Genomic DNA, 27,870 nt, shown 5'->3' with positions numbered 1-27,870 from the left:
TTCCCATCTCAGTGTCCTGGATATTCTTTATTGCTCTCTTACTCTATTTGTTCACCAACCCCAAAACCTTTCTGATTCGATTTTCAAGCTTGTATCATAATCAATGTTCCCTCTAACAGGGATTTCCAGATGTTGTTCACTACAACTCCCAGCATCCCCAGCTACAATGGCCCATTTGGCTGGGGATTCTGGGAGTTGTAGTCAACAACATCTGGGAATCCCTGTTAGAGGGAACACTGGTTGTAATTTAATTTTTTATTGTTTGCCCGTTTATAGTATTAGCAATTTTATCTTCAAATTCCTTCCTGGTCAGCTTCTTGTGAATTTATCAGAGCGCGCGAGCGAGAGAGATTATTCTGGCAAGACTACCAATATTTAGCATAACTAACTGCTACTGAGCCACACTAGCATGGAATAGTCTGTGCGGTTTTTTCCAAATCTATTGCATAATTTTACCTGAGCCTCTATTACAGCATGTTTATATTTCCTGCAGAGATTTTATGCTCATCATGGTATCTTTAATATATTGATAATAGAATAGTCCATGTTATGTGTTTGGGAGTTTAGGTGTAAAGATTTTTTAAAGAAAAAGTGAAAAATTAGAGAGTGTAATAGGATAAAACTCATTATCCTACCAAAACCCATAATTGGCTTTTTATGGGTAACTGCAAACAGGAAAGGAAAAAGAGAACTGAGCTAAAATCTTCAAGAGAGCTAAAAACTTCAAGGGAGCATCTGACAGCAATTAGTTCAGTTCCACAGCTGTACTGAAAGTCAAACCTTGTCTCCCCACAACAATGCAGAGAGATTTCATTTAACAATTGAAAGCTAAATTGTTAAGAGCGACAATTAGGTTCTATATTCTGTATGCATGATCCAGAGATTTCTTTTGTGCCCATATATGCACTTAACCTACACCGAAAACTTAAACTTTTCAGGAAAACAAGCCCTAGAAAAGGAGGGGAGGTCAAAATTTCCATGGAATTCATTATTATTGCACCCGCTCTTTAGAAAAGGCTTTTCCAAGTAATATAAATCCTAATAAGGTCATTTGTGGTTTAAATTTTTAGTCAGAAGCAGTGTCTCAGTTTTTACCACTCTAAAATTACAAGCTACCTACCATACTAAATGCATCACTGCTATGGAATTTCAAGTGCAGACATAGCCAAACCATTAAATCTCATATTCCAATACCACTAGACAAAGAGGTATGCTGTAGAAGCTGCAGTATAGGTTGCATATTTGTGCTGTGGGTCAAGTTGCATGGGTCAGACCCTGATGCTCTGCCTGTGGGAGATGGCACAGTGACAAAGTACCTTTCAGTCCCAGAACCCTTAAAGTTACAGGGATAATCTCTGCTAGATATTGAGCCAGCAAAGCGAGACTTTTTATAAGGTAGCTTAAACAGTTAGACAGCTTTGAAATACTCTCAAGGAATAATGTGCAACACAAGTTATAGCCAAAAACTTTATACAGTGGTCCCTCGACTTACGAACTTAATCCGTTCCGAATGCACATTCGTAGGTCGAAAAGTTCGTAAGTCGAAAAGCAGTTTCCCATAGGAATGCATTGGAAACGGATTAATTCGTTCCGGAGCCTAGGAAAAAGACCCAGACACCCAGTTTTTTGTGCAAAACTCTTTATCAAGTGCACTTTAAAGGCATGCAAACTGCACAGCAACATTACTTTTCAACAATAAACATTTACAACAGCACTTTATCATTTTTTTGGGACCTGATGCAGGTCACTTCAGGGCACTTTAAAGGCAGGCAGGCACACTCAACATGCCTCAGCCTCAGCCAACATTTCTAAACCTTACTCAACACAGTTTTTGGACCTGATGCAGGTCACTGCAGTGCTTTTCAAAGACAGGCAGGCACAATGAACATGCCTCAGCCAACATTTTAAAGCATTACTGTACACACCTCAGCTTTGGAACATGTTAAGGACACTTGTGTGCAATTCTAGGGCAGGCACTCTTCGAAGGAGCATGCCTCTTTCTTTACACCACACATCTCAACTTGGGAACATGTTAAGGACACTTGTGTGCAATTCTAAGGCGAACATGTTAAGGACACTTGTGTGCAATTCTCTTCGAAGGAACATGCCTCACCCTCAGGTTACATTTCTTTACACCACACACCTCAACAACTCCAACTGGCTCCAAATCTCTCTCTCTCTCTCTCTCTCTCTCTCTCTCTCTCTCTCCCCAACGCCGCTCCACACCTCCTCACTCCACGCCTCGTACAACCCACAGAGGTCTGGAAGCATGGCACAGGGGTTTTAAAGCCTCCCATACGCAAAGCGCCATGGGAGAAGCAGTTTTCGGGGGGAAATATTCGGAAAAATCCGTAAGTCGAGGAAACCGCATGTAAAACCGCCAACGGTTTTCCATTCGGATGCCAAAAAATTCGTAAGCGTGCGGCCACTTTTTTCGTTCGTAAGTCGAAAAATTCGGATGTCGAGTAGTTCGTAAGTCGAGGGACCACTGTATTCAAATCTACTTTTATCATCATCATCAACATCTATATTCTGCTCTTCCTCCAAGAAACCCTGAGCAGTGTGCATGGTTATGTTTATTCTCACGACAACCATGAGAGATAGGTTAGACTGAGATATAAGTGACTGGCCCAGGGTCATTTATGGCTGAATGGGGATTTGAACAGGGCCTCCCCAGTTCTAGTCCAGCACTCTAACCACACACATTTAGCACATGGCTCTGTGCATGCAAGGGTGTATTTGCATGGTCAGCATGGTGTTGCTGAGCAAGCAAATGGCACCTGCGCAGATGCCATGTGTGTACTGGTGCCACACAGGGTACTTGGGCCAAATGCCACCCCAGCAAGAAACTGCATGGGATGGCGGAGAGCAGGTAAGAGACTGCTTTCCTCTTTCTTAAAGCTCCTGCTCTGGCCGGTGCTCGAACCACGGTTCGTGCACACCCCTACCATCTAGACCACCATCCCGCTTCCTACCATGGCCCACCAGGTATATCAGCAAAGTTCACAAGTGGGGGAAAGGGCACCCGCCCCCTCCAGTCGGTGTTACATTATTTCAATAATCTAAGTGATCTAACTAACTAGGACTTATATTAGTCCTCCTTATCTATGACACATGTTGGATTCCCATTTTAGCTTCTTTAATGAAGAAGTGCAAGACACCTGTAAGGTGGAATAGTTTGTCCTCAACTGAGTTCTCAAATACTATTATTTTCCCTCCATCTCTGCTGTCAAAATAACCTAACCTGAAAATACTGGGAAAGGTGAGTGGAGGGGCAAAACCTTTTCACTTTTGTTTTACACTGGCAGCCACCCACTGATGCCTGGAGATAAGCACAATTTAGACATGTCTTACTAGCTCTACCAAACAACCAAAAACAGAACCACCAACCCACACCAAGTGAACAGATACTCAATGAACCAATCAAAAAGTTCACCAATCTCTAACTTTTAAGTGTTCTTGGAAAAAACAGTATCATCTTCCACATATATTATAATGCAAGAGCAGTAGGACTGGCCCTAGGATAAACAGAGCACCCTGGGCAAGAAGTGTCTTCTGCACTCCCCCATAGCAATTGATGCAAGTTCATTTTTGTAGTTTGAATCCAAACAACCTGTAGAACTTTGAATAAAAGTTTAAAAACACGTCTCCCTCACCCCTCACTGCAGACAGTATATATACACACAAACAGCAACCCACCAAACTCAGCTCAGTATCCCCCTTCAGGGAGCCACCCTGAGAGACTGCCTGCCTCAATCACCCCTAAGGCTGACCCTGATCAATAGTTCCACATCTGTTTAAAGACAGTCCACCAGGACAAAAGGTATAAGTGAAGAAGAAACCAGTCTTTGATCCACCAAGGTCTGCAAAACAGATACATTCTTAAGACCTAAAAACAATCAAGTTTACCAGCAAGATCTGTTCAAGTTCAGGGAAAACTATTATTAACCTCTGTGAGCAAGAGCCAATCTAAATTAGCCATGTTTGAATCCCACTGAAATGAATGGGACTCAACTTACTCAAAGTTAGTCGTGACTAACACATTTCATTTATTTAAACAGGGCTTAGTTATGACTAACAGCCTGGAACCTGCCTATTGATTTCTGTTACTTCATGGTATTTTAGGATGGTTTATAAGCCAAATTTACCCCACTGACAGAAGATATTTTATGCCCCAGACTGGTAAAGCCAAGCTTTGTCACTCAGAATATGTTCAACCAGTCATAACATATTTTGTTATGAACCACAATATTCTGTTCAGACACACACTTTCTACTAAAGTACAACCTTGGGAAGCTGTCTTTCCAACATGCAAATCTCTCACATGAATATGCTGAGCTAGAGGTGCTTTCAAACAAGTGATTCCCCCACCCCATGCACAAACACATAAAAATCCTGAATGCATGGATCAGTCTGTTTTAGAAGAAACAGCAACTCACAATTATTGTAATACATTTCATTAGTAAACATGGACATGAAAAATTGTGTCTCCCTGCTTCACATTTTTCTGGACCCAAGGCAAATATTTTGTTCTATGAATCGTGTGTGTGTGTGTGTGTGTGTGTGTGTGAAAACAAACACAACTTATCAAAAATCGATCTGCATCCAGAGAATGAATGGGCCACCAAAATATTTAAAATCTATCTTCTGGTTTTGTACCTTTGCAAGCTCCCTGTTAATAATCTTTTTCAGAAAGACCATTTCAAATATTCTGTCTCTGGAAGCAGGGCCAACTGTTATGTTCACTGCCGCCATGCTTAGTCACACTCACCTCAGGTGACGAGCTCTGTGCATTTTGTATGACACAGTGATGTCACAATGCCATTTGTGTGGGCCTTTCCATGGAATGCCAAAGTGAGCCCAAGAAGATGAACAGAGCAGGTGTCGGGTCAGCACCTGCCAAGGCCTCCCCTGTTTGCTCCTCAGCTCTCTTTCTGGCAAGAAGCCAAGCACCTGGCAGCAGTGGTGGAGAGGCTGTTGAAGGCCCATTGAAGAGAGAGGAGCCCACCACTGAGGCATCTTTCCCAAGGTGTCCCCTCAGCCATCCCTCAAAGACAGCTGACCTGGAAGCATGGCTGAGCTTTAAACTAGCACTTTTAGTTACAGAAGCTGGCAGGCATACTTTCATTTCTAGCTAGTGTAATAAAACCTTACTAAAGCAATTCCCTGCCATCACCCCATATACTCATGGCTGGAAGGGGAGGGGTTTGTTTGTTTGTTTGTTTGTTTGTTTTAAAAAAACCTTTTTCACCACAGTTGTGACTTTAACAGCATTCTCAGCAGCTGGGTGGTACCAGAGACCATGGGTTTTTTTAGTGTAGACTGAGGCAGGAAGTGACCTTACGAGATGGTGTCAGTTATTTCCAGCCTCATTCTAGTCTAACAGAGCATGGGAATTGGCATCAGCTGGCCACAAGGAATGCTGTTAATGCCACATCACGGTGATGAAAAATGGTTGTGTTTTTTTAAGAAATAAGACACCTTCAATACCATTTGCCTAAAAAAAATTCTAGGTCGCCAATGGCAATCAGGAGAGTACTTAGGGACAAGACTGTAATAACCACAGATCTCAAAGGCTAAAAGTTGATTAAATGAGTTTTCCATCTTTGAAGGTAAGTCACATATAACTTATATGCACACACACAAAGGTGAGCAACTTCAATAATTCTATTGCTCTGTATGAATTTTCCATGCACGGGTTTGAAAGCAACAGCAAATTTTGCTTATCTGACAGTTTTACTGGAATATTGCCGTGGCACCATAAAATCCATTTATATTAAAGCTCTAGTGTTCTGGAACATTAAGTTGACCTAGAAACAATTACACCTAATATCCATGCAGTAATTTTAAGGCTAGGACACATTCCTGAAGATGCACCAGTGTTCAGTATGTAATATAGTTTATACAATCAGAGATTTATCAAGCAAAGTTGAGGCAAAGCTAACCTAACAAATCATGAAATGATAATAAATCAAATCCATAAACAGTGCTTCACTTCAGACTCTACTAATTCTGATGGATATCATACAGGAGCAGTTTTTGGTGAGGTGCACTCATGAGAAAAACACAAAAACAGAAAGAGGTATGCATACTTTTGCAACACTGGCGACATCAGCTGCACTCACAAATAGTTTCTGGTATTTTTGCAACACTAACGTAAAACAGATTCATCCTTTAGTGACTGCAAATCATGCAGACAAAACATTTCCCCCACACTTCTTGTCTGCATAGCTGTTTTCATCAGATTTTACAAGCATGCCCAGCCCACATGAAAATCTTAACTGTGCAAACTTTGCTTATGTTCTCAACAACATTCAGTCCCACAGAGGTCTTGCAGAGCACCCTCGTGCAGTAAGAAAAAGGTACACAGCAGGCTCTATCACACACAGAGAGCAGACACACAATGTTCACATATAGTCAACTAATGCTAGAGGGACTCCATAAGCATTTAAATCCTCAATCCTGCCTCATCTGCCAAATCCTAGCACCTGAACATCCCAATGCCAATGGAGTTTCAAATTTTTCAGAATGTGTCAGTGACATCAGCTTCAGCCTTAAATTTTAAAAGTAATTCAAGCTGAACTTTGAACTCCATTCATTTCTGGGACATAAAAGTATTTTCCACTGAATTGTATGTAAGTAATCTGTAGGGCTCTGTACTGGGACCAGTGCTTTTTGATTTATTCATAAGTGATCTAGAAGTTGGGGTAAGCAGCAAGGAGGCCAAATTTTCAGATAATACCAATCAATTTAGGGTAGTGAAATCCAAAAGAGATTGCGAGGAGCTCCAAAAGGATCTCTCCAAACAGGGGGAGTAGACAACAAAATGGCAAATGTGGTTCAAAGTTAGCAAGTGTAAAGTGATGCATATTGCGACCAAAAAAACACCCAACTTCACATATATGCTGATGGGATCTGAGCTGTCAATGACTGACCAGGAGAGGGATCTTGGGGTCGTGGTGGACAGCTTGTCGAAAGTGTCACTCAATGTGTAACAGCTATGAAAAAGGTAATTCCATACTGAGAATAATTAGGAAGGCAACTGAAAATAAAAATATTAATACCCTTATACAAATCTATGGTGCAGCCACATTTGGAATACTGTGTACAGTTCTGGTCACCATACCTCAAAAAGGACACTATAGAACACTATAAAAAAGGTTCAGAAGAGGGCTACCAAGATGGTTGGGGCCTAGAGCACCTTCCTTATGAGGCAAGGCAGCTGGCGCTTTTTAATTTACAAAAAGGATGATTGAGAGGAGACATGATAGAGGTCTATAAAATTATGCATAGTGTAGAGAGAGAGAATTTTTTCTCCCTTTCTCATAATACTAGACCCAGGGGTCACCCCATGAAGCTGATTGCCAAGAAATTCTGGACCGACAAAAGGAAGTACTTTTCACACAACTCATAATCAACCTATGGAATTCTCTTCCACACGATGTGGTGACAGCCACCAGCCTGGATGGCTTTAAGAAGGGCTTAAGTAAATTCATAAAGGACAAGTCTATCAATGGTTACAAGTCTGACAGCTATAGGCCACCTCCAGCCTCAGAGGCAAGATGCCTCTAAAAACCAGTTGCAGGGGAACAGCAGCAGAACAGCAGGCATGCCATCAGCTCTTGCCTGTCAACTTCCCAGAAGTATCTGGTGGGCTACTGTATGAAACAGGATACTGGTCTAGATAGGCCTTGAGCCTGATCCAGCAGGGCTGTGCTTAAAATAGTTTTATAAAGAAAAATAAAATACAAGGAGCACACTACTACCACTGATAGTTCCAGGCCATTAGCACTACATGGCCTGAATTTAAAATATAAATGTATCTTAAAGTTTCCTAAAATCTGAGCATGATGCAATCTTTTGGTCTGATGTTACAAAGGCCATGTTTACACAACTGTTGCAGAAGAGAAAAATGAATGTTATGCTAGGGATTTTGTTTATTTTATGTGTTGTGATTTGAACCAAGCAGTACATGTTTTGCAGGCACACAAATACATGTTGGACAGCATACACTATTAACCAATCTTTGCTAAATGAAAACTCTTTCCTACATAACATTCAATACTATAGCCTGATTCAGATATGGGAAATGGTTTATGGAAATCTCTACAACGAGATGTGCCAAAATGAGAGGAAAGACCAACTGTGGTGTTCCCCTAAAGCAGGTGTAGTGTTCCTTAAAGCAGCTTGGCCCTCCAGCTGTTGTTGACCTACAACTCCCATCATTCCCAGCCATACTGTGGGAGTTGTAGGTCAACAACAGCTAGAGGGCCACCCCTGCCCTACAGTGTGGTGTCATCTGGGTCACTGCTTGAGAATGCCACGAGGGCAAGGGCACCCCATTCTTTCTCTCCTCAATGTGGCAGTCACTCATGAGGCGGCAGTAATTAATCATTAGAGAAGGGAGTGGGGTGCATAGCTTTCGGAAGTGCCCCAACTCTCCTCCCTAGATGTTCCTTACAATAGAAGACCAGAAGTTGGGAACTGCACAACTGAACATACTCTTCCAACACTCCTTGAAATTTAATTTGACAGCTATTGATGCAAATGTTTTATTTCAGATGAAACATTGATGCATGGGAACAAGACCTAGTGTGCATGCTGCTTCCTGTTGCACGCTGCAACATAAGCTCTTTATGACTGCAGATCATTCGATTCACAACCTGTTTATCTAGCCAACTTGTCTATTTATGCTTAAAAGATCATGCAAATGAGACAGAGTGCACAATTTGTCTATTCTAGTCATCCCTATGGCTTTCTCCTCCATAATTCCTAAGGGGCATAGATAATGAACAGCTTCTCTGAGTCAGTATGTCATAAAGGATCCAAATCCAGCACACCTTTCCTTTACTTTCCCTCTCATCTCTCCAGAAGTACCTTGTCCTGCCCATGCCCTCAAAGTAGTTCAGGAGGAGGAGGTAGACAGGTAGGTATATAGACTGGCACATATGTGGATACACATATACAGGTAACCTTTAGAGACTTTACTCTATGCAATTCCATCATCTGAAATTGAGTCATCCTTTGTTGTGGTGACCAACCTACGGGACGCTCTCCCCAAGGAGGCCTCTTTGGTTCCTACTCTCATGATTTTTCTGCACCAGGCAAAGACCTTTTTAGTTTCCCATGTGTTTGTCCCATAATGGAAGCTTGTTTTACTTACTTATATTAATACTACTCATTTATTGTTTCATTACTGTTTTTACTATTTGTTCATTTAGATTTTATCCTGTAGGCTGCCTTGTGAATGTTTTCATCTTGAAGAGTAAGAGATAGATACACAGACTATTTTTTTAAAAGCGGGGGGTATTTGGAGCAATCAGTTAATAAACCTGCCAACCAATAAATATAAGGCTTACAGTTTATTATATAGTGCTACTCTTACAATTACGGCTAGCATACTTGAAGTCTTCTAACTTAGGTTTTAGTTATTTATTCAATAAATACACATGCAAGCTAGTCAAAATACTGAAGACACCTCCAAAACATATTTCAGACCAACAGCATTCATTGCAGTTACCAGATAGTAGTACAAACTGTTAGCATTAGCATGAAAGTCTAGAAAATTAAACAAAGTCTACTAAACAAAACATAAAAATTATGCTCTCTAAAAAAAAAAAAAAAGACAACTTAAAATGAATCCAGAAGATACAACAGGGAAAAAAGGCTCACAGACAAAACTACACACTGAAACCCTTTTAGCCAAAGAGAGAAACCAAGGGATATTTATACTGATGTGGATTTTTCTCAAAACCAATCTCCAAGAATTTTTAAAACTCAGGTAATGCATTTTTAGCAATGATTCACCTGCAATCCCTTTAACAACCCACACTTGACAAGTTAATTTATTTTAGATTTACTAAAAGCATTGCTTCCTCCTGGGGTTTGCTTGTGACCAGGTATTGAGAAAATATTCACGACAGATGCCTCTCCTAAGCTTCCCTCCCACTTTGACTTCCTAACTCAACCCACATCTAATGCCAACTCCTTATTTCATGCTCCTTATTTTATGGAGAGTTCTCCTCTCCATAAACATTAGATCTGAAGCACTGAAAATGTTACATTTGTACAACATACCAATGATGAAAACTTGTTTGCAATAGGCTACTACAGGGATCTTTACTATTTTTCAAGTGGAGGCCATTTTGGCAAGAAATCTTCTGTGTGAGACCCATTTCCCACTGTACCGCACCGTATTGCACTTTTCTCAGTGCTGGGAGGGCCCAGTCTTCTCTCAAGTGCTCTAGGAGGAAAGTACTGGGAAGGGCTACACTTCCAGCATCCCATGCATAACTTCCACGATGGTGCAGGGGCTCAAGTTGACTGGCGTTGGGCAAAGTGAAACACTGCACAGTGAAAAGGGTAGTCTCCGTATGGTGCCACGGGGATTGTGCAGAGTATTCAGGTTTGGCTGAAGCTTCACACAGGCTTAAACAATTAGTAAGTGAGCCACACTTAGGGTTGATGAGGGCTGCCAGGGCCTTACAATTAAGAACACAGGGCTACTATAAACAGTAAGTTGACTACTTCCACCCTTGTTTGCTGCTGTAATATCAAGGTGCCAACCTCTGCAAAACCTCTCTTCTGTTATGAGAACCAGAAATGGCTAGTAGTCATGATGGCTAGTTGGAATCACCATGTTCAGAGGTAGTATGCCTCCGAATGTCAGTTGCTGGGAAGCAACTGGGAAAGTGGGCCATTTCCCTACATGCACCACTTCTAGGTTCCCCAGAAGCATCTTTTTGCCAGCTGTAGGAAACAGGATGCTTGACTAGACAGATCTTTGTCTGATCCAGCAGCGCCCCTTCTTAAGAAACCAAGCATCCCTACTTCTGGTCTCCTAACTCAATAAGTCACATGATGAATAGTGATCGCTCTTGGCCACACAAAAAACAGTACTTCTAGAAACTACAGCTGAAATGCTGTTTTCATCTTCAGAAATTGCCACCCAAAAATGTCTGCAGCAAAGTACAGTTAGATAAAGTTACCCTTTAGGTTCTACTCACAAAATTCCATCCCGCAGGCACAGCTAAGAATAGAAATACTGATATTTAGATAAACAAGGTACTCTTGATGGTTATCAAAACCATTGTAAGCTTACTCTTTAAAGATCAAATTTACTAAACAGTCACAGACCCATCACAAGATGCAAATAAGGTGCAAGAAGCACAAGACAACAAATCAGAACAGCTTAGGCTTAGATACCATAGAGAAGCTTCAGCAGTGTTGCTTATCAAACTTTTTGCAGATAGCAACCAATCCTTAGAAGCAGGCAAACCAGCACAAGAGCACAAGTCAAGAGCAAACCAGCACAAGAGCACAAGTCAAGACTAATACAGCACTTCTTCAGCCATAATGTCCTGAATGCCTCATGAGCGGTATTACATAGGAATAGGTTTATGAAAAGAGGGCATCAGCCTATGTTCCGAGAATAGTTCACTACTCCCCTAAACACTCACTTCCCAAACATGCCTTGCAATTTCCCTTGTTCTGGACAGTAGCTTCTTTTCTTTAAAAAATAAAGAGGGGGGGAAAGCAATACTAGTCCAGCTCTTGCATATGTTTGCAATGGAAAGGTCAATGAAATGTGTGTTGTACCAGGGACAAACTAGGTCAGACTCCAAACTGGTCCCTTCAAATAATCTGACTTATTTACTGTTACAATTTTAAATAGCTGTAGGCATTACCAAATAAGTTATTTATTCTTAAAGTGCCATTTTCTTACTTCAAGAAATAATCAGGGCTACTTTGCTTATTTCTCTGTGTAAACGGCCCTGAGCCATTTTTGGGTGGTATAGAAATTGAATAAATAAATAATAATAATAATAATAATAATACTTCAGAGGATGAAAGGTGTAAAGAAAGGAGATAATTCTAAGCAGATCATTACTGCTGTTTGCAGATGCTGCTGCTATCATCTCATGAACTCCTGTGAGCCTTAGGAGAGCCCTTAGGCTCTTGGCTTCTTATCTGAATGTAGTATAATCTGTTTGTATATATAACTGATCACTGATCATAATAAAGCTATTCAAAGCAGATCATGATCTAGAAGTTAAGCATTTCGTCCAGAAAATTCAAACTCAACATACACACAGAAAATATAGCTATACATATTAAAGAATCAGGGTTATCTACAGCTCCTGTTGAGTAAAATCTCAGCGGTCAACCTGAGTTTACTGTCGTGTAATGTGGGGAAAGGCCCTCAAATGTGGACAAATTAACACTATGAACACCAGCTCTTAAACCACACTCTCTCTTGAATGAGATAAAGGGCACTATATCAAAGCCAAACTAGACACGATGCTGGAAGATACGTGATCAAATCTTCAACATTTTTTTCTCGAGTTCGAAGGAGATGTGGGGAGTCCTAAATTGGATTGAGGAGCTGGTGTGGGAGGAGAGGGTGTTTAACTATTTCTCCCAACGCCATTTTCCTGATCTTAATGGCTCCCCAAAGCTGATATTTGCCCCACAGAGAAAACATGCAGGGACCTGTACATCTTTCCGCATGGGTAATAGCTGGTTCAGAGGACCATGAAAACTGGAGTAAAGAGTACAATGGGCATCACTCCTCCCCAGATCCACTTCCCCAATGCGATACACCCCCACCCCACCCCCCAAAGCTGCTTTTGATTTAAGGGAAGCAGGAATCTAATTTGGTCCTTAGTCAAGGACTAGTCAACAGTGTTCCCTCTAAGGTGTGTGCATGCTCACTTTTTTTTTATGTTCGCTCAGTTAATTTTAGATCCTGCTCAGGTTGAATCAGAAAGGTCCCACTCTGAATGCATGTGCGCGCACACTGCCTGGATACTGCTGCCCAGAACAAAACTCATTCCACACACACATTAGAAGAATTAGAGAGGACACTGCTAGTCAAATGTAGAAGTTGCACTAAAATAGCGTTGCTGTTGCAAGTTCAGCTCCTCCAGTTCTCCTCCTTCCCTCCCTTCAACTCCTCACCTATTCTCAAATAATGGAATTTTCAGAATATTTCTCGGCAACACCTTTTGTCCCTCCACCTAAAAACAAGGACAGCTGCTCAGACCTGAAACTTCTCTAACAGGAATATCCCGAAAGCACCAAAATAAGCAATACTAGCACTATTAATGGCAGCACACCATGCAAATAAGACTGGGCGATTGCCTGAGGCAGCAAAAGCACCCTATCTGCTACAAACCTGCAGACCACATGAGAAGCTTCCTGCTCCTGTCAGCAGGGCTAGCAATTCTAGAGACTCATAACTTCATTTAAACAGCCAAGACCATCTGTCCATCTGCTTACGCTTAAACTGCTCCATGGACAATTGTCAAGGCTGGTGGTCTATAGGTAAAATAAGCACTGAGGAAGAAGGTAGAGAAGACGACAAGTAGGCAAGGAAATAGAGATAAAATTGGTAACAAGTTCCTTAGAGTGAGCAGCCCAACTCAGATCTGAGACATTATAGGGCCAAAAAGCAATGAGGGAGTTGAATGCCACCCATTGCTCCTTCCCCCGGAAACGCTTTGCAACACACAGAAGTATGTTCTGCAAAAGCTGCACAACCCTCAGGGACATATTTCTACCATTTACAGAATGATCCAGAGGCAAAGTAGGAGCCCTGAAATTCTCCCCTCCCTACTGTGTGCTGGGTGTAGCCTTTGCTGCCCAAGTGGGCACACAGGTCTCAGTTCCAGACTGCCAGAGTGGGTATTGATCTGAGCCAGAATCTCCACCCTTCCCCAAATCAAAGAGAAAGATAGGCCACAAGCAAAGATGGGCCCTAGGTCTGTGTGTCCTCTAATAGAGGAGACAGTGTGCCCTCCGAGGGCAGAAATGCATCTGAGATTTGAGAGGTCTACATAACACTATAGTATAAGGGCTTTGGATTGCAATATTGAATTCATTGTTGTACATAAAACAACTTCATATTACTACAGTTGTTAGCATTTTGAAAGAGCAACAGGCTGGAAGTGATAACTGTATTTTAAAACCATGGCTTGCAAAGCACTTCATGCATTATTCTAAGAGAAAAAATTCCATGTGTGTGTTTTGGGGTGTGTGTTTTTTAAGTTTCTAATTTTTCAATCTCTAGACTTGGAGGAAAACCCCAGTTCCCCCCCTCTACCCCCCATTTTCCCGCAGGCCTTCACATTGCTACACCCAAGCACAGCAGACAGGAGGCCAGCTCCACTATGGTGGTTCAGAAAATAATGTCACTGTGTCTTGGTTGTCTCAGGTCCCGATTCAAAATTCACAGAGCCTTACAAATGCTTTCATTTAAAAAAAACCAAAAAAAACATACAGTGATCTTGCCATCAGGCATTGAGATGGCTGACAAGCCAGCAGCTGCAAAATGCTAGTGATTCATAATCTGAATGTATAGTGAAGCAAAACGACAAAATTCATCTCCACCACTTATTCCGTCACCTACATCTCACCACAGTCAAATGGCTCTTTGACCAAAGCTATAAACAGAAGTAAGATTGTAGTGCTATTCAAGGGAACTACAAATTCAGCAAGGATCCGAAAACCTAGAATAGCAAACTTCCTCGCCTTGAAATATAAAACAGGAGAACTATACTTATACAAAGTAAAAATTTCCCATTCCCTCAACTACAATTCTGGAAGTCTACTGACTCTTGAATTCTTTATGACATTCTAATTTGTTTCGACTTACAATAAGGATGGACAAGTATGATACAGCAAAATGGACTGGTGTTAGTCCACTCCAATTAAAAGAAGCCATCCGGTGAATTAATTCCAGTATACTTCTCTTCCCCTTTTGTCATGTATATTCCCTTGACACAGCTCTGGTATTATTACTGCTGTTGAAGAAAGATGAGATTTGAAAGGAGTATGAGGAACTCCTGTTCCCACCATGCTCAGAAATTTGATAATCTCAGTGGACCTTGTGAAGACAGACCCTCCCGACACTTTCAAATGGCTAAAAATATCTTCTGTATTCAGCCAGCCTCTTACAAATCTCTGGTGGAAAACTTAATGACGATCATGTTTCCAACGCCTATTTCTTAATTACTTTTTCCTGCTGCAAGTTGTTCCTATCTCTTGGTAAATGAGATGTCTGGATTCAGATCCCAGCTAACCTGTGGACTTACCCTGAACAACTGAAAAGGGAGCAGCTTTTCAGATATCTGTAAACAACACCATGAAACTTTCATTGCCTGTATAGACGTTTTCCCCCTTGCCCTGCCACAGGATATGGTCGACACAGTTTGCAAGTTTTTACAGCAGATTCATGCTGCATCTTGGAAAAGCTGCCATAAACACAATCCGCTGGTGCTGAAACAAACGTATTTTCATTTCTGTCTGACTGCTGCAGGCACCCACTGGATAGTGCCCATGAGAAGACGTACCACTTTCTGCATCCTCCTCCTATCCAGAGCAGTTTTAGAACTAAGGTTTTTTGTAGGTGAAAAAGTGCAGGTGCTTATCACATAGCACACAAGTAATCATGGGGTTCTTTGAAGAGAGAAAGGTTCAAGGCAACCCACCCCTCTCTCAGAGACACCATGTTATTAAAAAAATATGTTTGCTTTTGCTTCCTTTATAGATAGGGGAGGACTACAGGAGAACGACAAAAGAAACTGCTTACAACCCAGTCTAGTCAATGCCACTACTCCAGACTCGGAGGACAGCAAGGACAAGCAGCTAAAATGAGGACATAATTCCTCCACTCCATGAAGCAAGCAGACTTTTACCCTGAAATCAGATGGTCCTCTTTCCTCCATTATGCTTGTTTAGTTATCATGCTACTGATACTGCCATAATAGTGGAAGAGAGGAAGTCGCTCTCATTGATCCACAAAAATAAATGCATATAGCTTCATTTAACATCAGTTCTCAGGAGAGCTGATCTTGTGGTAGCAAACATGACTGTTCCCTTAGCTAAGCAGGGTCTGCCCTGGTTGCATATGAAAGGGAGACTAGAAGTGTGAACACTGTAAGATCTTCCCCTCAGGGGATGGAGCCGCTCTGAGAAGAGCATCTAGGTTCCAAGTTCCTTCCCTTGCAGCTCCGAGATAGAGCTGAGAGAGATTCCTGCCTGCAACCTTGGAGAAGCCGCTGCCGGTCTGTGTAGACAATACTGAGCTAGATGGACCTACGGTCTGACTCAGTATATGGCAGCTTTCTTTGTTCCTATCTGTACAAAGGCTATAATATTGAACTGTAACACAGCACTGATGCAAGATTATTATTAAAATATTTATATATCACATTGTAACAAAAAAAATCCCAAAGTTAGTTACACACCAAAAAAAATGGGGGGGGGGAATGGGGCTCACAATCTCACACACCCCAGCAACAGCCACTGGAGAAACACAGCTGGACGTTTCTCCAGCGAATAGGGACAGTCACTCTTCCCCTGCTAAATATAAGCTAGTCACCACTTGAAAAGGTACTTCTTTGCCCAGCTAACAGGAAGCATTCTGTAAGGTGGCACACTGGAAACGTCACACAGAACAGAAGCATGGCTACAATTTGGAAGTATGTTCTTGTCTACGTATAGCTATTTTCCTTGGTACTGAGCACTTTATTTTAATGAGTTTATTGCAATTCAACTGCAATATGTTAAGCTAATGCTTCTGACCTCACTCCTTTAGCATTAAATATCAACTAGAATACATATTCTGTATATTGCAAGAGCCCTTAAATAACACTACCCGAGAATGAGGCTTAGAGACAGATGGGGAGCTCACATAAAACCAAAGTGGAAATGTGTCATGAACCAATTTGCACAAGCATATGAAAGCAATAGCCAATGGAAATGTAGTTCCTGTAATGCATTTATTCAATATTCTGCTTATTTGAGATTCCTAGGCATTTCTTTACAGCTATATATTTCAGTTTCAGCAAACAATTCCTGGCATGCTGGAAAATGTGAAGTCCCAAGCTCATTCGATGAGGCTTGCTACTGATAACCCCAAATGTTTAAACGTATGAGTCAGACCCACAAGCATAAGTCTCAAGTCAATGACACCGGAGTGTCATATCATCACTGGACTATGAACAAGCACTCAAAGGGAATGTTTGGAAGGGCAACAAGTAATGGAAGAGATTTTGGAAATGGAAGAGATTTTAGATTGTGGAGAGAGAGAGAGAGAGAGAGAGAGAGAGAGAGAGAAAGAAACTGACCATTTGGCTATCTAAGGTCACCACTGCATTTGTATCTCATCCTTCCTCCAAAGAGCATTATGCAGCACAATCCTATGCATATACACTCAGAAAAAGTTTCACTGTGCTCAGTGTGACTTAATCCCAGGTAAGTGTGAATAGGATTAAAGCCTTCATCTCACAACTCCCCAAGGCAAGTTACACAGTCACTACACAGTGACTGCAAGTTACACAGTCACTATAACTTGACCACCACTAATAAGGAGCTTCAAAGCAGAGTGATAATTTGATCCTGGATTCCTCATATTCAAGTACAACATTCTATCCACTACACCACAACAGCTCACCTAATCAACCCCTGATGGTATGCAATCTCCAGTAGGGATGTGCGAGCAGGGTCGGAACCGAACCAGTTCGAAGTCTAACCGGTTCAGTTCGAAGGCTCGGGGTCAAGCCAAACCACCGCCAGTTCGGCTCAATCCTGGACTGACCCCACCCCCTGGACCAGGAACGCAGCGGCCCACTGTGCACACATGGCAGCCTCCAAATTGGCCACTGTGCCGGGGGAAAGGCCCGAATGAGCCGAAGAACAGTCGAATGGGCCATTTTTTAAGGAAGGTCAGCCGAAGGAGGAGGGGAGCCTCCATGGGAAACCCCTCCCCCAACACTGCCTTGGTGAAGCCCCCCGGAGGGGTTAAGTTTTTAAAAAAATTCGTAAAAGGTCCGCAACCCCCCCCCGCCGCCGGATCAGACCCAGGGGGATTCGAGGGGGTACCGGACCAAAAGTGCCCGGTCCGGTTTGGGCCCGGTTTGAACTCAAACCAAACTGGACCAGACGGTTTCATGCACACCCCTAATCTCCATGACTCCAGCAGCTGATGTATATGTATATGTATATGTATATGGCCCCAAGGCCAGCTCTAAAGCAGATTGCTCTTCAAGCATACATGTTTGAACTAGTTATCAGTAGAAGAAAAAGGAGATGCTATACACACCAGGGTTGATTTTTTAAAAAAATCTTTAAAAAATAAATCACATTTTATAATTTAAATTGGATTTTTTAAATTTACATTGATTATTTTAAAAACATTCATAGGCAACCTAGGTCAAAGATATCATCATGAGTATTAATCATAATTTATATTCTATGAACATATCAATCGCAGTATATGGGGATGAGAGATAACAGACCTGATCAATCCTATTCTGCAGATGGTGTATATGCAACACACACACACAATCAAGCCCTTGTGCGCACGTGCACACACACGCACACACACCAAGGGCGAAGAAGATCAATAAATGAATAGAGGATTTAGGGGAGTAGAGTAGATCTGAGCAAGGAGGATGAGTCTGGATATAAATGCATTGGATGGGGAGGGGAGGGGAAGGGAATAGTAGGTGAAACCGAAAGTGAACGTATCATATTCATGCAGTCCTGAAGAAACTCTTTCCAGGTGTAATTTCCATTGTAGAAGGGAAACATTTATCATGGCAGCAGGCTGAAAGAAAAGCCCCATTTGGGAATATTTTAATGAAGTTCCTGTACCTGTGGGTAAGGAAGGCATTCGTGAGAAATGCAAACAGTGCAACAATGAAATGCAAGGCCTGGTTGCCTGAATGAAACAGCATTATGAGAAGTGTGTCTTCTAAAATTGAAACCTATATCTCTAAATATGTATTAGGGTTCTATTATGTACCTTTATGGAAAACAATGATTAAATAGAATCTTCCTGACTAATAATTTAAATCATGATTTAAATTGATTTGATTTAAATCAAATCAACACCAATACAAACTAAGGCAGGCCTGCTCAACTTCGGCCATCCTGCAGATGTTGGCCTACAATTCCCATAATTCCTGGCTATTGGCTGCTGTGGCTGAGAATTATGGGAGTTGTAGTCCAAAAACAGCTGGGGGGCCTAAGTTGAGCAGGCCTGTACTAAGGGCATGTCCTGAAGCTGCAGATTTAGGGGTCAAATATGTTTTAAGACTCTTCCCAAAATTACCTTTAGCAGTGCCAGCTTCAGGTTCCAGAGGACCTTCAGCAAACTGTCCTCTATGGACTCACTCCTATCTGGATAGGCTCCAAGCTGATACGCCAGACCACATGGGGACTATGGGTACATGGATGGCTACAGGGATCTTGACAGCTGCCCAACAATGCTGACACACACCCCTGACCTCAGCAATATGGAAACCACTAAAGTATGGCTTCTTCTCTACTAAAGGGAACTTGGGTTTTGGTTACCAAACGTTTGGTTACTGTTCCAGCCCCGAGAAGTGAGAAACATCAATGGTGCGGCCCTAGCTTCTTCCATGCCCAAGCAGTATGGAAAGAGCTACACTGCAGCAGTTCCCACACCACTGAAGCCAGCACTGAAAAGGGCTTCAACATACCCCAAATCTCAGTCCCTGTATTGTGCCTACAGTGATCCCTTCCCACTTGCCATCATGACACCAGAATGGAAGACGTCCAGTCATGAGACTCATATCAGTGGACTCATACTCCCATTATACATTATTCTAGCATGAACAAATGCATATTTTGCAAAATGAAATATGAAAAATCATAAAATTGCCAAGGGTACTACAAATGGGAATGGGGATAGTTTTGATGCAGAACTGAACAGCAACATTTCTGACTAGAGAATACATCAAACCACCAAGCACTGCACATTCCACCAAAATGTTTTAAAAGTGGTCTTTGCACCATTTATGTAGAACAAATGCCATTAAAATAAAACATCCATCTTTACTCCTTTTCCCTTTGAAAATTATACCAATAATAATGAGAAACTGAAGAATCAGATTCTTGTGTGGTCAGTTTTTGGCAACAAGGATATAACATATATATTAATTATTACCAGAGAATATGGTCACTACCACAGCAGCTGTCTCTCCAAATAAAGCTAAAGCACAGCACAGCAGAGAGGCATGGTATGAAGTCAATCATGGACAACCAAAATAGGCATAACAACAGCTGGGAATAAAAACAGGCCGCCTAGGAATTTTTTATTGCACTATAATCAACTTAAAACTGTCTTAGTTTAGCAGATGTGTCAGACCAATGGGAACAGTCTCCCCTTTGATATAGGGTTTGACAAAGCAATGATTCACATCAGGAAAAGCAGGCCGCCTAGTGCCAGATGGAACTCACAATTGGATAATAGGAAAGACTGACACATTTTCAAAAGTCATGACTTGGCAGTAAAACTGATTGACTTCGCACTTTTATAGGAACTATCCGAATTTGACATACTTTCACAGGGTGATGATCAAAAAATCGGAAAGAACCAGAATATAACCCAGTCCAAATTTCTGTTTGAAGACAGAAGAGCCGGGGAGACGGGGGAGGATAACTTCATCTCCTGCATCTTTGGGGGGAACTTGTGGGTTCACTAACTTACTTGGAAATTCAATTAAAATCTATGTGTAAGGTAAGGCAGTAATGGTGGCCACGTATGACTGACACCATTGGTTTTAAACACATACAGTGATTAGAGAACATTCAGCGTGTGGCGCTATATATCAGACCAGACTACGAATTACAGAGACAGGAAACACTTAACAATTGTACTATCATCTCTTCATATGATGCCCCAAACTACTCTACAGATACATAGGGCAGACCTACATAGCTAAGAGAGGGAGCTGCTTTACACCACTTCACCTCTATTCAACTTCTTTGGACTCAGCTATCCGTTACTGAAGAGCCACTGCGGCCATATGCAAGGAGTCGTGTCTTTGGACCAAAGTTCAAACCTTACTTAACTAGTTTTCTCAACCTCAATTTTCCAGTCTATGCAATAATTCTATCTCAAAAAGTTTTACAAAGATTGATCAGGACTGGTGAGCAATTATGGTATACTCAAAGTGTGAAAGAAACAACAATGAGGGGTGTTTTTCCATTGTGCTCAGACACAACATAAAAACCATCAAGGCTTCAATCCTAAGCACACTCACTAATGAAGGGACACCATAGAACACAATGGGGCTTTCCTCTAAGTAAACATGCACGGGACTACAATGTAACAGAGAAAAATGATTTAGATGTATTTTATCATTGCAATTTAAAGTGTTTGCAAAAAAAAAAAAAGATAGTTGAGAGGAATCAAATCCACTTATGCTGAAATAATGCCATGGTTTCCATTTTAAAAATCGTTAAATGTCAAACGTGAAAATGAGATTGCGCATAGATATTTGTGACAGATGTAGCAAAATTGTACTTGAAGATGTAACATGCTTCAGTTGATCTGCTTCTAATAACTGTTCCTTCTTGAATGTCATTTCCATTCAACATTATCTCCTTGTGATTTAGATGCCAAAAGTTTAAATACCCTAACAATTTCCACTCATATCCCTTCTTTATAAATACATCTGCAGTACAATTACTCATCCTGGAAATGGTTTCATAGATGATTTCTCAGCTTAGCCCTCCTTTTAGACTGTATCTTAACATTCAACCCTGGTGTACAGGACAGCAGACTTTAATGCTTTAAACTGAACTGCTAGATATTTATGACCAATCACAGGTCACTTTAAAAAAAAAAAAGGACTGTAGCAGTTAGAAAGCCATTTCCAGACGGCTCTAATCTAGAGAATCCAACGTGTTTCCTACAGCATTTCCCATCTCTGGAAATCAGTCAAATGACTTCAGTCTAGGGATGTGCATGGATCGACTGGCGGTTCGACTGATGCATGCCAGGTACTTCCTTTAGCTTCCGGCCGAGGAGGACACTGGGGCGGCAGGGAGGGACTTATTCAATGGAGTGCCAGCGCGGGGGGACGCAACGGGAGGGGTAAGGGCACCCTCCCCCGCACTTAAAGGTATGCCCTCCCCTTCAAAACACCACCCTACCGGTTCCGTGCACATCCCTACTTTAGTCCATGCAAGTCCACCTAGCTGTCAGGGATCAAAACATATACATTGGGATGCCACAATGAAAGGAGGGGTATGGTACCCCAGGGGAGAGGGTGCTTTTCCTAGAGATGCTTCCTGCACCCAACTGGGAGCACAGAAAGCACCTAGTTAGATATGGCCTTAACACATGCTTGCAATAAATAACCATCTGCCTGGTAACCTTAACCAAGTCTGAATAAGGGATGTGCCACAGTTCGGCAAATGGGGTAGATCTTCCAGTTCTGGATGGGGTTACCCTCCCCCAGAAGGAACAAGTTCGCAGTTTGGAAATACTTCTGGACTCAACCCTCTCTCTGATACCTCAGATGGAGGTGGTGACCAGGAGTGCTTTATATCAGCTTCGGCTGGTTCTCCAACTGTGCCCTTTCCTGCAAGTGAGTGACCTTCAGTCAGTGGTGCACATGCTGGTAGCCTCCAGACTTGACTAATGCATTGCACTCTACATGGGGCTGCCTTTGTACATAGTCTGGAAACTGCAACTGGTGCAGAATGCTGCTGCCAGATGAGTCACCAGGACATCCCAAAGAGACCATATTACTCCAATTTTAAAAGAACTACACAGGCTACCAATAGGTTTCCAGGCAAAATACAAAGCACTGGTTATCCTCTCTAATAAAACGCTTGGTGTCCGTCCGTGGACGGACACCAAGTGTGTGTCCGTGCCTCCCTGCCCTGTTCTGCGCCTGTACAAAGCGCAGGCGCAGAACAGGGCAAGGGAGACATGACGGCCGGCACCCGGTGGCCATCTTGGGCGGCCAGAAGCGGCTGCCCCGAAGAAGCCGGGAATGCGGGGAAGGAGAAGACTGGCCGAGGCGGCGGCAAAGCCGCCGCCTCGGCCAGAGGACGCAGCGTGGCCAAGGCAGCGGTGGAGCCGCGCCGCCGAAGCCGGGCGGGGGGAGGAGGCGACGGGGTAAGCCGGCCGAGGCGGTGGCAGAGCCGCCGCCGAGGCCTGGCGCCGCCGCCGCAGCCAGGCGGCTGCGAGTCCTTGGGGCCCTTGCCCGGCCGGGGAGACCGGCCGGGAATGTGAGGCGGGGGCGGACCGGACCGGCAGCGGCGCCCCCAGAGTCTGCCCAGCCGCCGCCACCGCCCACTCTCCCGCCCTCCCAGCTGCCCAAATACTCCTTCCCCGCTCCCCCCCGCAAATGATTAAGGGCCAAAACGGCCCAGAAGAATGCCTCCGCGGCCGCCGCCATGGCCGCCAACCGCCCTCCCAGCTGGCCGAGACTTCCTTACCCAAAGCAGCCCGCGACAGTCGGGCGATCTAAAATCCATTTTTTGCGAAGAAGAGAGGAGCTCCCGAACAGAGCTCCTCTCTGTGCTAAGCCAATGCCCAAACTGCTGCTATGGACGCAAAGGACGCCTATTGCGTCCTTTGCGTCCATAGCAGCAGTTTGGGCATTGGCTTAGCACAGAGAGGAGCTCTGTTCGGGAGCTCCTCTCTTCTTCGCAAAAAATGGATTTTTGATCGCCCGACTGTCGCGGGCTGCTTTGGGTAAGGAAGTCTCAGCCAGCTGGGAGGGCGTGGGGGGGGGGAGGCCAGAGGAAGTGGGGCGGGGGGGGGGGAAACTCTCCCCTACTAGCGCCCGTTATCACAACGGGCCTGAAAACACTAGTTACCTATAAAGCCCTCAATGGCTTGGGCTCAAGGTATTTAAGAGAACATCTTCTTCGTTATGAACCTTACCGCCTATTAAGATCTTCGTGGAGGTTTGTCTGAGGGTGCCACCAGCTCATGCGGTGACTCAAAGGTGTGCCTTCTCTGTAGTTGCCCCAGAGCTGTGGAATGCACTTCCTGCTGAGATTAGAGCTGCTCCATCCCTGTTGGCTTTTAGGAAACAACTAAAGACACATCTCTTTAGCTATTTGGTAGTTTTTATGGGTATTTTAATTGAATATTTTTAATGTTTTAATTGTTTAAAAAATGGTTTGGTTTATTGCTGTAAACCGCCTAGAGATTTAGTAGTAGGTGGCATACAAACATGTTGAATAAATAATTGTGCCAAAATGCAATTCAGCTGGTCAAATCGCAGGCACCTCCCTTTAAATTCAAGCATGGACACAGTCCCTTCAAAGTGGAGAAGAGCAGATCCGTCCACTTGCTGCCACAGGAGCCCTCCTGGTGCTCCCCTCAGCTATACCCACGCACTGCGAGGTGTCTCCCAGGTGCCCCTGCACGGCACTGGCACGCACATTGCCTCTGCACAGCCGCAGATGCCATTTGTGTGGTCAGCAACCATGCAGGATCGTGGCAACAGTGCTGAGCAGAGGAGGAGCAGGAACGAACCTGCTCTCCTCCACTTTAAAGGGGCTGCGTAACCCCCTGAATTTAATGGGAGGTGCCCACAATTCAGACAGCCGGATCGCATTTCAGCATATTCCTAGTCTGAACTGCATTCAAGTTAGGGATGTGCAAGAGCCACGGTTCGAGCACATTTTGGTTGTGGGGCCCAGGAGCTTTAAGAAAGAGGAGAGCAGATCCTTACCTGCATGGGGCGGTGGAAGCTGCATGGGGCGGCAGAAGGCAGGTAAGGACCTGCTCTCCTCTTTCTTAAAACTCCCGGGCTCCACAACCAAAATGTGCTCTAACCACAGTTCATGCACGTCCATGCCTCAATTGACCAGCAAGGGAAGCTTTAAGAAAAAAATGGAAGATTGATTCACTCGTCACCAGTATGCTACAAATTAGTAGCACAGACGCATGGGCAAGCAGGCTAGTAAATTGTGTGGACTTGCTTGCAAGTCTGACTTAATCCTTTCAGCTTTAAATATGTGATAGATGACTTGGAAAGGAATTCCAGAGGCCTTGACAAATTTTCTTTGGCTCTTGGAACCAGTCCAAAAAAATCAGGCACCAAACAATGGACACTTGGCAAAATCAGCGAACTTATTGACAGACACTGTGGGAGGGAGAAGAGAGTAAATGGGCTTCTCTTTATCCCTTTTACAAGCAACATACTTAGAACAGAAACAGGGCTGTCCGGAACAAGTATTTTATTAACTGTCTATCCTAGTCCAGGCACCAAAATTGGGAGCCATGCCTTCCTGGCAACTGGGATTTGTCAAGCTGTGCTGTAACATGAACGCAACAAAATCCCTTTGATTTTACCACTCAGGCACTCCCCTGATGCCCACCCAATCTCAATTTATGATTAACTTAGTGTAGTCCATTGTCAAAGAGATGCACTCTCAAGAGCAATTTGGCTCTTTTAAAATATATATTAAGAAGAGGAAAGCAATAAGAAATAGAGTTATTTGCTTGCTTAATGACAGAAGTTCTGTGCCTTGAACAGCTGCAAAAGATGCTGAAAAGAAATGAAGCTGCTGCCACCACTGCATCTCCATGCCAGAAAAAGCTTCACTTGTTGATTTCTGCCACTCGTGCAGCTGTTTACAGGCAGCAAGCCTCTGTTCATAAGAACAGTGACAATTCTAGAAGAAGCAGCATGATTCTATTGCCATGCAGCAGCTATGCCACTAACAGAGAACTTGTTGCAACTAAATAGCGCCCTCAAGATTCTTAAACAAAGGAACAAACCCCCAACAAGGCGCAGATGTCCAGATCTGGGACAAAAGGTTCCTAATGACAAAGAGCTACATGCACACCCTAGTGGCTTGAAGGCTCAACCGCCTGAAATCTATGGTCTCAAAATCTGGTTTTAATCCCTTTGCAGGCGCCACAAAAAAGAAAAGAAAAGAAAGGGGGGGGGGAGGACCAGGGACAGAAACACACACTTTGTACTTGAGACTAAACAAAGACCAGGCAAGAAAGGAGAACAAGGGTACGAAAGGACAAATTTCATAGGGAAAACCCCCAATCTAACTTTGCCCAAAGGTCACAGACAGCTTGAAACTCTTTTCTCCTTCTCTCCCTTAAGAGTTTTTTGTCCCAGCAACATGTTTCCAAGAGTTCATTTCAAAACCAAACTGGGGGGTGGGGGAGGGGGAGGGATAGATCTGGATGTGTAGTGACCTAGTAATATTCCATTTAAACCTATTTTCCAGCTGCCATATCTTAACCAAGCGCAGATCAAGATAACAGCTCGCTCCCATAAACACACAGTGTGCTCACCCCACAGACCCCTGTCTCTTTGCCCATCACTACAGCTCAGTCCAAGCAGCCTGCTTTCCTATTCCAACATCTCCGGACTCCAGCCACATCTCCCCTTCTTGCCCAATATTCCAAACCTCAGACCCCAAAACATCCCACCCACCGCCATTCCCTCCTCCTGCACCACCTCCATTCAATTCACTTCTCCTCTCATCACCATCCCCTATCCACGCACTATCCCCTTTAATCCTAAACTATTCGTTATCCAAAGCCCACCTTCTCACCATGTATTCTTCATATCCCTCTGTATCCTTCAGCCATTTCCACGCTTACATTACCCATGTCCAATCTTCGCCAAGAAGGTGGATCTACACAAACGCTTAGTTGCCCCCAAACCATTCTTTTCCAATTCCCATAATCGTGCGTTCCCCATACCCATAACCATACAAATCCCTTCACACCATCCATCTTTCTCTCTCTCTCTCTTTTTTGGGGGGGAGGCGGGGCTGAGCTGCCTCAAAAGGAGTAAGAAGCCTCCTAGAACGGCATCGCTCCATTCTCTGCTTGCGCTACCTCCACCCCAAACCTTTTCTCTCCTTCAGAAGCCCGACGGCCCGCCACCCACCTCCTTGTGCCCACCACCATCTCCAAGTCGCCGCGGGCGCCGCTTTTTGCAAGGGGGAAAGCCGGAGCCGGAGCACCTGGAAGGAAGCGCGCGCCTGCAACAGCGTCCCAGGGGAAGAAGAGGGAAAGCGCGAGCCCCTCCTCCACAACAAAAGCCACCCCGCAGCGAGCGGGCGAAGAGTTACAACGGGACCGCATCTAGCCTCTCCATACCTTTCTCTTTCCAATGAGTCCTCGCCGCAACCCTCCTCGGTCCAGGCAGCTTCCGACCCCAATGAGTGGGGAGAGGCAGCTCCTGGCGCCGCCGCCGCCAAACTCCAACAGGCACTCACACTCTCTGCCACCCACAGAAGCTTCCCTCTGACTGGAGCTTGTTCGACTCAGTCTCTCCTCTGCAAAGAAACTCGCTCCCCGGAGGCGGCGGCTGCTGCTGCAACGGCAGCCACTCCTCTCAGCCTGAGAGCGCCTAGCAAAAGCATGACGGGCGGGAGCCGCGACCTCCTAGCAGGGAGTGGCCGAGGAGCTCGAGGCGGGGCTGCGAGAGTCCGCCTGAATCCCGCACCTCAGTTACGGCAGCAAGGTCGTCGCAGTCGGAGGCGAGCGCCTCCCAGCGGCACGTGGGAGGCATGACAAAGCCTTAGGTGGAGGGAAACTTCCTTCAGCGTGAAGAGGTTTGAGGCAGAGAAGGGCTGGATGGATGAGCTATGACTCGCTTAAATTCTAGAGAGAGGAAGGATGAGGAGCGTCAGTGGGGCCATGCCCTAAGAAACAGGGCTTTGTGAACCCAGAAGTTCTTCTTTTAATCCTTTATGCTGCATGGATGTTAGTTGGTTCTAACATGCACTTACATAGGAAGCTGCCATATACTGAGTCAGACCATTGGTCTATCTAGCTCAGTATTGTCTTCACAGACTGGCAGCGGCTTCTCCAAGGTTGCAGGCAGGAATCTCTCTCAGCCCTATCTTGGAGAAGCCAGGGAGGGAACTTGAAACCTTCTGCTCTTCCCAGAGCAGCAGCTCCATCCCCTGAGGGGAATATCTTGCAGTGCTCACACATCAAGTCTCCCATTCATATGCAACCAGGGCAGACCCTGCTTAGCTATGGGGACAAGTCATGCTTGCTACCACAAGACCATCTCTCCTTTCCTTGCTCAAGAGCACTCT

The 27,870-nt window shown here is 43.9% G+C and overlaps 1 protein-coding gene across 5 annotated transcripts in view; it reads right to left on the bottom strand.

Moving 5' to 3' along the window:
- The window catches only part of MYO1B (myosin IB), a 170,127-nt gene extending 142,970 nt beyond the window's left edge, over positions 1–27,157 (bottom strand). For 3 of the 5 annotated variants that reach the window (XM_053273726.1, XM_053273756.1, XM_053273763.1), the window contains exon 1: positions 26,921–27,157. The gene's annotated coding sequence lies outside the window, so the exon portion shown is untranslated. Of the gene's footprint in view, positions 1–4,659; positions 4,757–26,359; positions 26,671–26,920 lie in introns of those variants that run through there. The other 2 variants (XM_053273736.1, XM_053273747.1) reach the window with 2 other exon arrangements.
- Positions 27,158–27,870: the final 713 nt, after the last annotated feature.

This window comes from Hemicordylus capensis, chromosome 1 (genome assembly GCF_027244095.1).
Source record: "Hemicordylus capensis ecotype Gifberg chromosome 1, rHemCap1.1.pri, whole genome shotgun sequence".
NCBI lineage: Eukaryota > Metazoa > Chordata > Lepidosauria > Squamata > Cordylidae > Hemicordylus > Hemicordylus capensis.
Note: the sequence above shows the minus strand (reverse complement) of the source record. Positions and strands in the feature narration are given on the sequence as shown.